The 15642-nt window shown below is 41.6% G+C and overlaps 1 long non-coding RNA gene across 1 annotated transcript in view; it reads right to left on the reverse strand.

Annotated features, from left to right (window-relative positions):
* Positions 1–15642, reverse strand: part of LOC142072208 (uncharacterized) — a 630664-nt gene that overhangs the window by 188238 nt on the left and 426784 nt on the right. The window lies entirely within an intron of this gene.

Below are 15642 nucleotides of genomic sequence, written 5' to 3' on the forward strand. Positions count from 1 at the left end.
AAACTTTTCAAGACACTAAATGAAGCAAAAACTAAACAATGCAGAAATTTAGGTATCAAACAAAATCATGTTTTAGAACGGGGTGGCCAACCTAAGCCTGAGAAGGAGCCAGAATTCACAGATTTACATTGCCAAAGAGCCACAGTAATACGTCAGCAGCCTCCCCCCCCCCACACACTCCCAGTGCCTCCCACCCACCAATCAGCGCCTCCCTCTCACTCCCCCACCTCCTGATCAGCTGTTTCCTGGCATGGGGGGAGGGTGCCAGCGAGGACAGGGCAAGCTCAGGGGAGAAGGCGGGAAGGGGTGGAGTGAGGGCAGGGCCTGTGGCAGAGCCAGGGGTTGAGCAGTGAGCGCCCCGGCACATTGGAAAGTTGGTGTCTGTAGCTCCAGCCCCAGAGTCAGTGCCTATACAAGGAGCTGCATATTAACTTCTGAAGAGCCACAGGCTGGCCTCCCCTGGTTTAGAAGATGCAGCACAAGCGGAGAATGATGCCGGATATCTACATTAAGAAGGGCTAAATTTTCAAACAAATGAGCATGAGCTGCATGATTAAAATGAGCAATTGCACACATAATTGCACTAGTATGCATTTTAGTATTTTCAGCAAGTGATGCTGAAGAGCATAACACTTACTGAGCACCCAAATCCTTGTCTACAGTAAGGATTAGCCCTGATTTCAATCATTGGTGGCCCACAATGGAGTTCAACTGCATCCGTCTAAGATTTTCAAAACTATGAACCTAAAGTTAAGCTCCTAAATCCTAAATAGCTCAAGGCCTAAAACCTGATTTTCAGTTGCTGGGTGTTCAGGACTTTTGAAAATCATACCATTAATTTAGGTGCCAAACTATGGATTTTTAAAAAAATCTTGCCCCCCTACCACAGACCAAGGAAGCTGTGATTAGCATTGGCTGAGATAAATCCAGTTTCAAGGAGGGGTAAACTCAGTCAGTGCAAATTGCTGCTTTCCTCCAGTTCCCCTTAAGTCCTCTTGCCAAGTTTTGTACTATAATCACATTTTCCCATTTTTAAAAAAGTTTGTCCATACCCTAATACTGTGTGAAGCCTCTGGCAAGCAGGAGATATGGCAAAAAGAGATACAGTGAAAGTGACTATCTAGTAAGTACTGACAAATGCACAAAGTAAATGAACTGAAACAGATTTTTTCCCTCTAATTTCTTTGTAGTTTTAGATGTTGCTTGCAACAATAGTCAGAAAAACATTTTCAGGCAGAAATGTGATAGTTTATATTAATGGTGTCCCTTCAAACATGGTATATAAATATATGTCTATGTGTAGGAAATTTATTTGAAAGCGCTCTGTAATGGTTTGTTCTCAAGTTCCAAAAAATAAGATATTGGAGAGAGAGAATTGATGTTACAAAATAAATATAAATGTTTTCTTTCTCATGAGTGACAAGGAGGATGAGGTAATATCTCTTAATGTACCAACTTCTGTTGGTAAGAGAGAAGATTTTGAGCTTATACAGAGGTCTTCTTCAGGTCTGGTTGCTTTCTCATGGCCTGTGTGTTTAGTATTAGTAAAGTTAAAAAGGAAACCTCTCGTGTCCTGTTTGTAGATCCTCCATTGAGTGTGCAACTACAGCACAATAATCTGCGGAGTGGAGTTTGGTTATTGTTGCTGATATTACTTCAGTTCTGGCATGGAGATGAGAAAGGTTGAAAAGGTTGCCGTCAGTCCAATATTGGATGCCAATGCCCTGTGGCAAACCATCTTGGGTTAACGTTTTCATAGCTGCTTAGAAAATGGAGAAAAGGGTGGCTGCCAGTACACAGCCTTGTTTTACACCAGTTCAGATGACAAAGGGCTCAGAAGTAGAGCCACGGCACAGAATGGAGGCAGTCACTGGTCGTGGGCTATAAAATAAGGGTAAATATATTACAAAAATCAGCCACGTAGTAAAAAACATCACTGACTCCTCCACAGGCCAGCTCCTTGTTCTAGTGGGGTTTCATCACAGTTGCAACACAGAAGGATCGAGAGGAGGCAAACTCACATAGGATTTGTTGAAGTGCAGTACATCGTTGGTCCATCAAAGTCTAAATTAGTGTATCTACATAATTGTACAATCCTGTGTGTAGAAGAAAAGTCTTTTTCCTGACACCAGCATTTGCCTGAAGCATGAGATTTGATTACCCTTATCTTAACACGCTAAGTAGCCATTAACTAAAGTTTAACTTGGTTATGTGCTGAATGCCCTTCTCACTGCTGCTGGGCCTGCTCTTTACTCATGTGTAAAACTAAAAGCTATAGGACCAGGACTGTCCTTTGGAACATTCATTACTGTTGTGGCTTTTGCTGTTTACACAATAGCATAATATAAAGAAACCAGATGGGCATGGGGAATCCATATAACCATGCTTATTATATAGAAACAACATGTAAGGCCAGCTATATTTCTGCTCTGGCTGGGTTCAGAGATCTTCTAGAACACAGAACACAGTGAGAACCACTAAAAAGCTCATAAACTATTTGAAGAGATAGTATATTCTACATTTATATTGCCCATCAGTTGTTCTTGGAATATGCAGATGTCACCTTTAAAACCTTTTTGACCAAGTGGTTCCTAGATTTACGACCTTCCATTGGCAGTACATTTACAATTTGCAGTTAAAGGCTCCTATCAAATATTCTATATGAATCCGCAAATCTTAATAACTAATGCTTTTACAGATCTTTGAAAACAGGGTATAACATCAAATAATACAGAATTTTAATGCAAAATAGAAGTTATAAAGCTGCACTTCAGAGTCTGTGTAAACACACTTGGAGGTAACAAACAAGATTTAATGGCTGAGTTGTTATTTTCCTTGACATTTGGGGGGGCTGTCACATTGACAGAAAGCAAAGACCTCCTAGGAATTTTCTTAACTAGCTTGACTATTTCAAATAATTGAACAACCAACCAAAACATAAGCATGTAAGCTGTCATTCTCCAAGCGTCATGTTTCTGAAAATAATTGTATCTCTTAAAAAATCAGTAAAGGTAAGTTTGTGATAACCTAGTATTCTAAGAATAAATTATGTTAACAATTTCGTAATCTACATTGAGGTCTACCTGCTACGTCCCTTATCCTCTCCTTGGCCCCTGAATGTCAGTCAGAGACAAGGGAATGGGGCAACCCTTGGAGCCACTTTCCTCTGTAGATCCAAGCATCCCTGGACTCCTGGTCCCAAGCCCCAGTGGGGTGCCAGCCAGGGGAAGGAGGATACATCTTTTTGTTGCATAAATATAGCAATACATTCATATAGCATCTGTTCCTCTCATCACATACACTTGCCAGCTGAGCTGTATTCTGCAGCCTTCTTGCCAGGGACCCTTTCAGGAGCATCTTATCATGATTTTTGACACAAGGATACCCCGGCTGCCAGTGGAGTGAGTCAGTTGTGGGACATGCTACTGTCTTAAAATAGTAGTCTGGAAAGACAGCAAATTATTTCCCTTCTTTGTTTGGATGTGGCTGCACATGGAACTGACACTAGGGATTTGTGTAACAAATGACAGTGAGAGGGCCTTGGAGGGTAACAGACAGCAGTGGGATGAGACAGAAAGGGCCACAAAGAGCCAATGTGTGCATGGGCGGGGGGATAGAGAAAGAAAAGAGAGAGAACACAAAGGAATAGAGTAGAAATGAGTGAAAGAGGAAAGCCAGGAATATTCTATACAAGTCAAGGTTTATGAGATATGGATTTTCTTAGGATTGTGTAGTTGGAAACATCTGTGACCCATCTGAAGCTCATTTATGCAGTTGTTCCATATGAGCAATTCCTATTGAAATGGGAGTCTGTCTATCTCAGGGCCAGGCAAACTTTTTGGCCTGAGGGCTGCTTCAGGTTTCGTAAATTGTATGAAGGGCCGGTTAGGGGAGGGGTGTGTGGCCCAGCCCCCACCCCCTATCCGCCTCCTGCTTCTTGCCCCCTGACGGCCCCTCCCCCCCGGGACTCCTGCCCCATCCAACCCCCCCCGTCCCCTGACTCGCCCTGGAACCCCCGCCCCTGCCCCCCGCCACCCCATCCAACCCCCCCTCCTTCCTGACTGCCCCCCAGGACCCCTGCCCCCATTCAACCTCCCTGTTCCCCGCCCTCTGTCTGCCCTGACCCCATCCACCCCCCACCCCCTCACCACCACCCTGAACTCCCCTGCCTTCTATCCAACCCGCCCTGGTCCCTGTCCCCTTACCGCGCTGCCTGGAGCACTGGTGGCTGGCAGCACTACAGCTGTGCCGCCCAACTGGAGCCAGCCACGCCACCGGGCAGCACAGAGCACCGGGTCAGGCTGGGTTCTGCAGCTGCTCTGTCCCAGGAGCTCGCAGCCCTGCCGCCCAGAGCATTGCACCGCTGGCACAGTGAGCTGAGGCTGCAGGGGAGGGGGAACAGCGGGTGAGGGGCTGGGGGCTAGCCTCCTGGGCCAGGAGCTATGGTGCTGGGCAGGAGGGTCCTGTGAGCTGGATGTGACCCACAGGCTGTAGTTTGCCCACCTCTGGTCTATCTTAACAGAAGGTTAAATGACTTGATTACAGTCTACAAGTACCTACACAGGGAGCAAATATTTAATAATGGGCTCTTCAGTCTAACTGAGAAAGCGATAACACAATCCAATGGCTGGAAATTGCAGCTAGATAAAGTCAGACTGGAAATTAGATGAAAATTTTAACAGTAATTAATTAACAATTGGAACAATGTACCAAGGGTCATGGTGGATTCTCCATCACTGACAGTTTTTAAATGAAGACTGGATGTTTTCTAAAAGATCTGCTCTAGGAATTATTTTGGGGAAATTCTATGGCCTGTGTTCTACAGAAATTTTATGACCTGTGTTCTGCAGAAGATCAGACTTGATGGCACAATGGTCCCTTCTGGCCTTGAAATCTATCATCTCTTTGCTTATACCAATCATTTGTGTAACCACCAGTAGCTGTATAATTAGTGTCCTAAGGTTCTGCAAAAAAACGTAGTGGATATAGCTCAGCTGAAAAATAGAAAACTGTCAGTGCATCAGACTTCTTCCTCATTGAGTACAGTCTAGAATTCAGCATTGTCTGATTTGGAGTTTCAGCAACCACACATTTCTGAAATGCAAAGGAAACATGCAGAGTTTTGGCTTAACTTCATGAGTTGGAAACAGGGAAGCAATTGTTTCTTTGTCAAGAATTTGTTAACTAACATGCTTGGCAGTATCATGTGCTTAAGAATTCATACACATATAAAGCTACATTGCTTTAGATCCTCAGAAGCATGATATCAGAGCACTTACATTCTAATCTCTCTATAAAGATATATTTGTGTAATTGGAGGAGGTCCAGTATTTCACTTGGGTTAGGCATTGTGTACGATAGCTAAGGCTGAATTAAGTCCCAGTTAAGTCCCAGGCAGACTGCGAAGAGCTACAAAAGGATCTCTCAGGACTGGGTGACTGGGCAACAAAATGGCAGATGAAATTCACTGTTGATAAATGCAAAGTAATGCACGTTGGAAACATAATACTAACTATACATATAAAATGATTGGGTCTAAATTAGCTGTTACCAGTCAAGAAAGAGATCTTGCAGTCATTGTGGATAGTTCTCTGAAAACACCCACTCAATGTGCAGCGGCAGTCAAAAAACAAAACAGAATGTTGGGAATCATTAGGAAAGGGATAAATAATAAGACAGAAAATATATTGCCTCTATATAAATCCATGGTACGCCCACATTTTGAATACTGTGAGCAGATGAGGTCACCCCATCTCAAAAAAGATATACTGGAATTCGAAAAGAGCAACAAAAATTATTAGGGGTATGGAACAGCTGCCATATGAGGAGAGATTAATAAGACAGGGACTTTTCAGCTTGGAAAAGGGATGACTAAGGGGGGATATGATTGGGATCCATAAAATCATGACTGGTGTGGAGAAAGTAAATAAGGAAGTGTTATTTACTCCTTCTCATAACACAAGAACTAGGGATCACCTAATGAAATTAATAGGCAGCAGGTTTAAAACAAAGGGAAGTATTTTTTCACACAACGCACAGTCAACCTGTGGAACACTTTGCCAGAGGATGTTATGAAGGCCAGGACTATAACAAGGTTAAAAAAAGAACTAGATAAATTCATGGAGGATAGGTCCATCAATGGCTATTAGCCAGGATGGGCAGGAATGGTGTCCCTAGCCTCTATTTGCCAGAAGCTGGGAATGGGTGACAAGGGTTGGATCACTTGATGATTACCTGTTCTGTTCATTCCCTCTGGGGTACCTGTCACTGGCCACTGTCGGAAGACAGGATACTGGGCTGGATGGACCTTTGGTCTGACCCAGTATGGCCACTCTGATGTTCTTATGTTCTAATTCCAGTTTCCTTTCTGACACCCCTTTCTCAAAAATTTCTCAGACCACATTTAGGTGAAATTTTCCATGCTTTATCTCTGCCCAGAGATTATATTGTTTGGGGAAAGTTTGAGCCAAAATTAGGCCAACGTTTCTGATGTATTGGGTGCTTAAAAACACCCTTTTCCCCATGTGTGCAGAAACGTTGTCCGTAGATAACAAAAGAATGGCTTGGGAGAATGCAGGGGATGAGGGGAACTAAGGGCCTGGAAGTCAGTGGGAATCTTGCTACTGATTTCCATCAGGTTTGAATTAGACCCTTAGCTTGTTTGTTGATCATAGTTTTGTAGATGCTTGGCAAATCATAAGTATAAGCCAGGCTTGAAGAAAATTAGTCCAGTGCGTTTTAAGGATGAATGTTTCAAGTGGGAGATTTCACACTAACAAGGTAGAATTTGGTATGAGAGGTTTTGCTTGTTTATCATCCTAAAAAGTTTGATCAGTTTAAAAAGTTCAGGGTACAGTAAAGTGCTCTCTAGCTTTGCACCATCCTAAACTGTGAGCTTTAGAACCATAAGCCCTATTTCCTGCAGACATATACATCAGTGGGGTTACTCACACAAGTAACGTTAAGCTGGTGCAGAGGTGTTTGCAGGTACTGGACTTTAGAATCAATGTTCAGTCTACTGCTGACATTTAATTGATTTTTAATGGAATTTAGGCACCTAACTCTTTGGTTCCTTTGAAAATCCCAGCCTCCAGGTTTATATGATTTAGGTAATATTGTAAGCCAGTCAGAAGCAATGAGAGAAGTGTGGTAGAAATACCTATACAGCCAGGCTAGATTACATTAGATGTGATCAAAGCTGTGAGACTATTTAAACTCTGGGGTGCTCTTAACGTCTCCTCTGCCTTTAAACATCTGTGGCTATTTAAATTCTGAGACAGGTCATTTTACAAGTCCTCAATCAAGCATGTCTGGGGTCCAGAGGCTTCTTTAAGGCTGATCATCCATTCAAAACGTGGCAAGGCCTAGAGTTCCAGATCAAGAAAATTATATGCACCATTGGGCATTCTAACTCTGTGTTTAAAAACAAAGACATTCTAATGTACCACCTTACACTTGCTTCTTTGTTCTTATGCCTTGAATGTAGCAAAATAAAAAGGGGTTACACCACCATCTCCTATGGATCAAAGAGAACCATGCTGCTCTCAGGAGATCAGCGGAAGCAGAGCCATCTTCATAGAGAGTGTCTTAATTTCTTAGGGCACGAGGGACTGTGGAGGAGTAAGGACTTGTCTACACATGGAGTTATTCTGGAATAGCTATTGCTCTTTAAATTCACACCCTACCTTACTCCAAATTAATTTTCAAGCATAGACAAGCCTTAAGGGTATTTGAACCTGGGCCCTAGTAAAGCTCTCACAAGAACTATTATAAGGGACGGGGGCAACAAAGGAATGTTTGAGGTATATTGAACTCCAACCGGGAAAGGCAAGGACATTCAGGGTTAAAGGTGATCCTCAGTTCTACACATAACAAGTAGACACAACATGATCTTAGGTATCACAAGTGTTGTGCTACTCAGGAGCAAGAAAGTTCAGAAAAGGCTGATTTTTAGCCTTATCTTTGCATATCTTAATCTTTGTAGGATTCAGTCAAATCCAAAGAACATATCAATGAGTTTTGCAAGCAAGTTGCCTCAATTCAAGATGAAAAATTGCCCCTTAATGAAATCTAAATGAAACATAACTTTAACATAGATTTCAACAACATTTTGGTCACTAGGTGTCGCTAACACTACATTTAAAAATGCAGTCGCTCTGTGTGAGCATTTTCTGAGGCTTTGATAACCATAAAATTGTTTGGCACAAGCCTTCTTTCTTCTATTTTCCAGCCTCTCTTCTTGTATCTAAGTTCTCTGTGGTATCAGATATCCAGCCCATTATCTGTTTTATGTGGGCTGCCTAATAATATGTGGCAAAGTGAGAAAAATCCAGTCCCACAGATTATGTATCTTGCAGGCGATTGTACTAGCTTCTGCTCCTCTTCCCTTCCCAATGAACCATGTAAATATGTGAGTTCAGCGCTAGCCTCTTAGGCATATCGGGGCAGGTACTGAACAAGAGGAATTGTAGGAGTACATTCATTTCAATAGTTCCTACTCTGCCTGCTAGTAATAGAACTGACTATTTTGTTCAAATGGTGTGAGACAGTGTTTCTCAGAACCAGATCCTCAACTGGGATAAATTGGTGTAGTTTCAGTTGAGATATACCAGTTTACCCCAGCCAAGCATCTGACCCCACAGTCTTTATATTCAAGTGGGTTACTGCCAAGGTACCAATAGCCCTCTTTATTCTATTCCATGGCGCCATGTTTCCAAGGGTAGATGTTCTCTTATCATCATTCCTGTCTGATATATGTTTATTCTGAATCCAGATTGAAATTATGCTGGATTCCTGTATTAGGCTAAAAGTTGCGGGCAATGATGTGGGAAAGATGGTTTTGAAGCAAAATGTATATGGAGGAGAGGACTCAGTAGCTTTAAAGGAGGCAGAGATACTATAGATGGGACAGTGCAAGAGAAGGAGCAATTCCAAGCTGTGGTGAGCAGGGTGCCAATATCAGAACGAATGGGCAGGCTGTAGGTGGTATGCAATCAGAGTTGGCATGGGACAGGTCTTTGCAGAGTTCTGAAAACCCGGATAGCAGTTTGGAACTGGATTTGTTTTTAACTGAGATTTCACTTCATGACTAAAATAAAAAGTAATTTTGAATTGGATTTTAATTTAAATGCTGTTGTCCTTCCTCCTAATAGTACTGAATATTCTTCATGACAGCTTCAGCCCTTGCATCCTATGTTTGTTATTTTGTTTTTAAATTCAGCTTTTGACATCTGGGAGTTCTTACTATTTCAAACTTTTGTAAATAATAATCTAAAGTGAGAAAATATGCATTCCTTTTCCCCTTTCATGTGAACAAGCCTCAGCACAGAATTTCCCATGGGCAAGCTGATCCACAATGTGTTTCCTTTTGTTCTCCCGCTGCTGCCACGCAAATACAGTTTATTTGATCTCTCCGGCTGCTCCTTACAAAAATATCACCACCTGCGCTCATCAGTCACCTTTTTTAATTCCCACGTACCCTAGAAAAGTTGTAGTAACTTACTTCTCCTTTCTCTAAGCTTTCAGAGTAGCAGCCGTGTCAGTCTGTATTCGCAAAAAGAAAAGGAGTACTAGTGGCACCTTAGAGACTAACCAATTTATTTGAGCATGAGCTTTCATGAGCTGAATGCATCCGATAAAGTGAGCTGTAGCTCACGAAAGCTTATGCTCAAATAAATTGGTTAGTCTCTAAGGTGCCACTAGTACTCCTTTTCTTTTTTCTCTCAGCTATCACTCATGCTGTCTGTAGAATATCTGGTAGCAGTTGAGTCAGCTCATTAGAATTTCTACATACACCCAACACCCAGCACAAAAAGGACCCTTGGCCCTCTCCATTCTCCAACCCTCAGCCCCAAGGCAAAAGGAGAGCTCCAGATCCTTCCACAACCTCAACTCCCAATTCTGCATGTTGGTGACAAAGAATAGGAGGAGAAGGGCAATTGAGTGAAGAGGAGCGGTCGGCAGGGGGAGTGGAGTAGAGAACCAAAGAGGGATAAAATAAAAACTCTTGTTTTATTTAAAATGACTCAGAAATTACACAAATAGTCACCGAAAGACTTTATTAGTATTTCCATATGGGTTGAGAGGGGAAATGTTACATACCTTTCTGGTAAGTGTTGTTCTTTAAGATGTGTTGCTTACAGCCATTTATTTCCACTCCCTCTATAATATTTAAGGTAGCAGTACTTCCTGTATTCTCAAATGTAAAGATTTGATTTCTATCTGTCAACATGCCACTGGAAACTCTGCTTTAGTCAATGTGGCAAATTCTAAAGTTTGTAGCATCTTTTGGGTAAATTAGGCATCACTTCCTGTGTGGATATCACACGATATGTATTCTATAGGACTAAGTAGTGCCTCGTCAATGTTAAAAAAATGTTGGTGTGTCCTTTTTCATTTTGGCCCCGATTCCAGCCACTGGTGCACCTTTGCCACTGCAAGCCCCTTGTAAAAAAGAGACAAAGCTTCTATTTGTATTGATGGTGCTTACCCCGATTTCCCGCCAAAGTAACTTCCCTTGGTGAAAATAGAAGTTTATTATAGGGATTGCATTGATATAGATACGCAGGTAGCTAACTGGTCACTGTCAACTGGAATCAGGGCAAATCCAGTGTAGACAAGGCCTTAGATACAGCAGAAGTTTCTAGTGTAAATAGAAGTCTTCAGCACAGGCATTAGAAATAGAATTATCTTCTCACTGAAACGTGCATGGAGGTGCTACATACACATCAGTACATTTTATACTCAAGGTTATTATTTTATTAATAGAGAGGTTAAATTAAACGTATAGGCCAATGGTTCTCAACTGGGGTACACGTACCCCTGGGAGTACGCAGAGGTCTTCCAGGGGGTACGTCAAATCATCTAGATCAGTGTTTCTCAACGTGGGGGTCACAACCCCCAGGGAGGTCACAGGACAGGTTTAGGGCGGGTCGCAAGTGCAGAGATGGCATTAGAGGTGGCAAGCAAGGCAATTCCCTGGGGCCCCACACCACAGGGGCCCCGCAAAGTTAAGTTATATGCTTGAGCCCCAGTCAGCAGGGCTTGGGAGTCAGCCCTGGGCAGTGGGGCTCAGGCTTCAGACTCCTGAAAGGGGTACAGTAGTCTGGACAGGTCAAGAACCACTGGGCTAGACAAATGACAACCTTGATTTAATTATGTGTATATGTATATGTGTGAAACTGACCTTTTTATTTTTGTATATTATGACTCAATCTTGCATAAGAGAGAATGCCATTCTGTTCTTTATTCCCCCTTAAGAAATGGAGTACATGGATTTATGTGTGGGTCTATCTTTAGTGATAACACAAAATAGTAGCAAACATTGGCCTTCCTATTTCAACATGAGTTCAAGTAATAGCCCTGCATGGAGTGTAGTGGAAAATAGGGTTAAGAAATAGCACCTGACTGCACATTCATTACAAGGGGCTGTTTTGAATTTCTTTAGCTTCTCAGAATACCTGTCACATTTATCTCACCCACTCTCAAGTTATATGATGGGACAGAATCCAGCTGAACTGTAGATAATGGTCTTAAAGTGTGATTGATATGTCTTGTTGATAGTTAATAAAGGACCTAAGGAATGGGTTATTATATTTCAGTATTAAAACTGCATATTAGAAAGACCTGCTTTCTTATTCCTGCCCAAATGGCAATCCTCTGAATTCTCTTCTGTCCCCTTCCAACCTAATTCAAGAGATCATTTCCACAACCAATTTATTCTTATACCTTTCCAGGTGTATGTTGATTAACATAATAGCCTGACAAGGAGACGCAAATAAGACACTTGTCACAGTGCACACCATATGTTGCACAACCTAAGCCATGCTAGGGCTTCAGTTATGTGTTTTGATCCAAAGTAAAGAAACACCCTGTACATAATTTGTATTACAACCAGACTTTTGGGTGCATTTTGCATTTCTCTCTTCAATTTTAAACATCAAAATGAAAGGTGACCTTTGAGAAATGAGTTAGAAGGTCCTGGGCTAGTTCCTAGTAAACAGCTATCCAGGTCACAAAAGCCATTATCAGCATTGATGTTAATTAGTATTCTTGTTGGCAGTTCCTGAAATGCAACCACCTCAAGGGATGAAATGTGGCAGTTAATTTAACTAATTAACATTTGAGAGCAATGTTGCACAATTGTTTTAAACAAAAGTCTATCACAGAAATTAAACTGCAGGGAAGATAACTTAGTTAAACAAAATATTAAATTATAATTAATATAAATGCAATAGAAAAGTCAGTACAACCCAACTGAAAGAAAATGGTGTCAAAACAAAACATTTCAACCTTGTCAAAATGAAGAGTCTAGAAATTCTTTGTCTGAAAATTGTCAAAGTGGAGATGTTCCTATGAAACCTTTCTATTTTGACAAAACAGCATTTTCCAGTGGAAAAATGTTCCCTCAAAAATTGTTCAGCCAGCTCTACCTGTAATATACTTGAGGAGCTAAATGGCTACAGAGTATACTTGTGAAGTAATGTATATATGCAGACTTCATCCAGCATATTTGTTTGCTCCAACTGAACCATTGCTGTCAGACCCTGATGACCAAGGCTCTGGGTACTATGTGGCATATTAAGCCCAAAATATGTGCTAAAGATCCCTATTTATATAGCCGAACTGCACTAGTCTCTGAGTCAAGACTTGTTATTTTGTTATTTACCTATTTTGTTATTTACCCATTTACCACTTGTGGTTTAGCACCAACTATCTGGTAGGGATTCTCTGGGTAAGAAGCCAGCATATCTCTGGCACTGATTTTCCCTCCTCAAAGAGAGCTTTGTCAGGAAGATAAGAGTCTTTGTTGTGCGTGTACAGTGATGCTTTTAGGATATAGACTTGAAACTCTACTCAGTTCAATAACAAATGTATGACTGAACAGGTGAAAATGATTCTTAGCAGGAGCCAGCATACAGGGGGGAAAGGAAAGATTAACTCCGCAGAAATCCCACTTCAAGCTTTCATCCAACAAAGTGGATGAGCGGAAAGCAGAGTTGGTGTTAGGCTGATTACAAGCCACTCAGAAACTTTATGATTTGTAAGGATATTAAACTTACATTTTGGAACCAAGTTGAGAAAAATTAAATATGTAAGAAAAAGCATTTTGCAGTTACAATATATGAAAGTGCCTTTTAAAAGCATTTTGTAATGCATTTGTAGACAGTTATGTTCATGGTACATACACAGAAGTTAGATTAAAAACATAAAATACTCTTGCTGGACAGTTGCACCAAACATTAATTTCTTAGAATTCAGAACCCTAACACACAAGAACCCAAAACAGAGAGAGAGAAGGCAGGTTGCACTCTAAAACAGAGAGGCACAATTCACACCACCTTGTGTAGGCTAGCTATTTGCACATTTATTGCACAAGACCCAGATTACAGGCTACCCTACTGAACCCATTAGCCTACAGAAGGACCAAGAAACCTCTTAAAATCACAAGCTCTCACTTTAAGTGAGACAGTTTTCAATACACCACAGCAGTAAAGTCTACAATACTTGATATGCATAGACTGCAGGCCTCAATAATCATCCAATTCCAGCAGCCATTATAAGCTGTTCCTTTCCACATCACGGCTGAAACTCTGGTACACTGTTTACACTGCTGTTGCTATCCAGGTTTCTCTGGAAGTTACAGTAGTTTCCTGATTAGTGGGGACCAGGATTCTGTTCTGAGAACCATACTGTCAAATTATGTTATCCCTGGAGGTAGCTTACAGGGTGGGTTCATAACAAAAAAAAATCTCTATGCAGTATGCACACTAATCAAAGAAGCTGTACTAACAACAGTGGGTGCTAATCACAGCTATTGAAAATGCAGTTTTAACTCTAGTGTTGATAAATCCTGTCAGTTTCAGTCTGTGGGAGAGCACTCTTGTGGGAACATTCCATGGAATTTAATGGAGAATGATGGGGCCAATTCTGTCCCCCACTCTGTCCCCTATATATGCTGCTCTAGCAGCATTTGGGGACCATAAATGTGTTATAGCTGTCCAAGGGACAATTCCTCTGGTGCAAAAGCAGTATACAGCCACCATATGCAGCCCTATGCTGTCTTCCCCATGCCCCCACAGCATAGATCAGGGACTTCCTGGCAATGAGGTGAGGCTGGAATGGGGTGTGTCAGGAGTAGGAGGAGAGACCACTGCAGTGCTCTGCACACCAGAGATTCTGAGCTTTTCCAATCTGGGGAGCTGCCAGTAAATGATCCTCAAAAAGCCACTGTAAATTAGAGAAGCCACTCGGGCTGTTCTAATTTATGCTAGGGACCACACTGGCTTTGAGGCAGCCCAGAGTCCAGATGGTGCAAAGGTGGTTTAATGCTTCCTATTCCCCCTTCCCTTGGGGCTGTATCTTCTATGCTGCTAAATACTCCTGTAGGACTGTTAAAGAAAGACCTGTGGAGAAGATATTCTCCATTAAATTCTGTAGGTGTTTATAATAATTTCTCTAGAATCCTATTACATTTTTATAGAACCCTCTTAAATTCTATAGGACTTTCCCATAAAGAAATAAATTAACATTGGTCACAGGGGAGAGAATGAGAGAGCAGCCCTATCTATGGTAGAAACTGAGTCATATTAGACATCAGTCCACTTGATAAACACAGTGTGGCTGCTGATGTGGATAGGGTCAAATTGTGGTCAGCATTTAGTGTGATCATCCCTGCTAGAATGAGGAACCACCGTGGTCTCTGCATTAGGTGTGGAATTTGGTTTGACCTTATCTAAAACAGCATTAAAATTGTGTTCAACCATGTTTGAGAAGGATCAGAGTTGTGACAATGGATGTCAGATATAGATTCATTTCCAGTTTAGATAAAGCCAGAGCATGCATGCGTGAGAAAGACAGAAAGAGCACCACATTTATGCAGAGAATGGGGTGAGTGAAATGTGTGAGTGGAAGAAAGGAAGCATGAATGAACCTTCTGAATAAAATACTAGCACATTCTACAACAGTGGTCCAAAACACTCCACATCACAATTGAGTTATTTCATTGTTTTAGATCATTTACTGTAGAACACTGGTCTCATCATTATAAAGATGTGTGCAGCTAAACAAGTTGTAAAGACACACATAGGTTGCTACTGCCCATTCTGAAAAATGCAGAACAGTTCTGATTTTGAACACTTATGCTGCATTCAAATCTTCTGTAGAGCACAACAATTAATGTGAAAAGGATAATTAAAATGTTTAAAGCTGTTATAGTACCATACATCTGTTTATATTCAAATAAATATACTTCTTGAATATAAACAGATGTATTATATATGTATATGGTACATATATATATATACACACACATTAGAAGACTAAGTCCAAGAGTTTTAAAACTGGGTGCCTAAAATAAGGCTGCTAAATCTACATTGAGCCACCTAAATTAGTTTACTTCTGGGGGAATTCTGAGCCACTGCACATGCGCAGAATTCATGTCCCCCACAAATGACTTTCTGACGGGGAAGCAAAGGGAGGCTGCAAGAGCAGTCATGCACTGCTCCCCAGCAGTGCAGGTGCAACATTTCAGGTGCCAGAAGCAGCCAGCAGAAAGGTAAATCACTGTGGGGGAGAGCTGGGGACACCCAGGCCAGTGGCTTCTACGCAGCTGCTAGTCCTGGCTGGGCTGGAAGGATGGGA

Source organism: Caretta caretta, chromosome 5 (genome assembly GCF_965140235.1).
Source record: "Caretta caretta isolate rCarCar2 chromosome 5, rCarCar1.hap1, whole genome shotgun sequence".
In the NCBI taxonomy this organism is placed as follows: Eukaryota; Metazoa; Chordata; order Testudines; family Cheloniidae; genus Caretta; species Caretta caretta.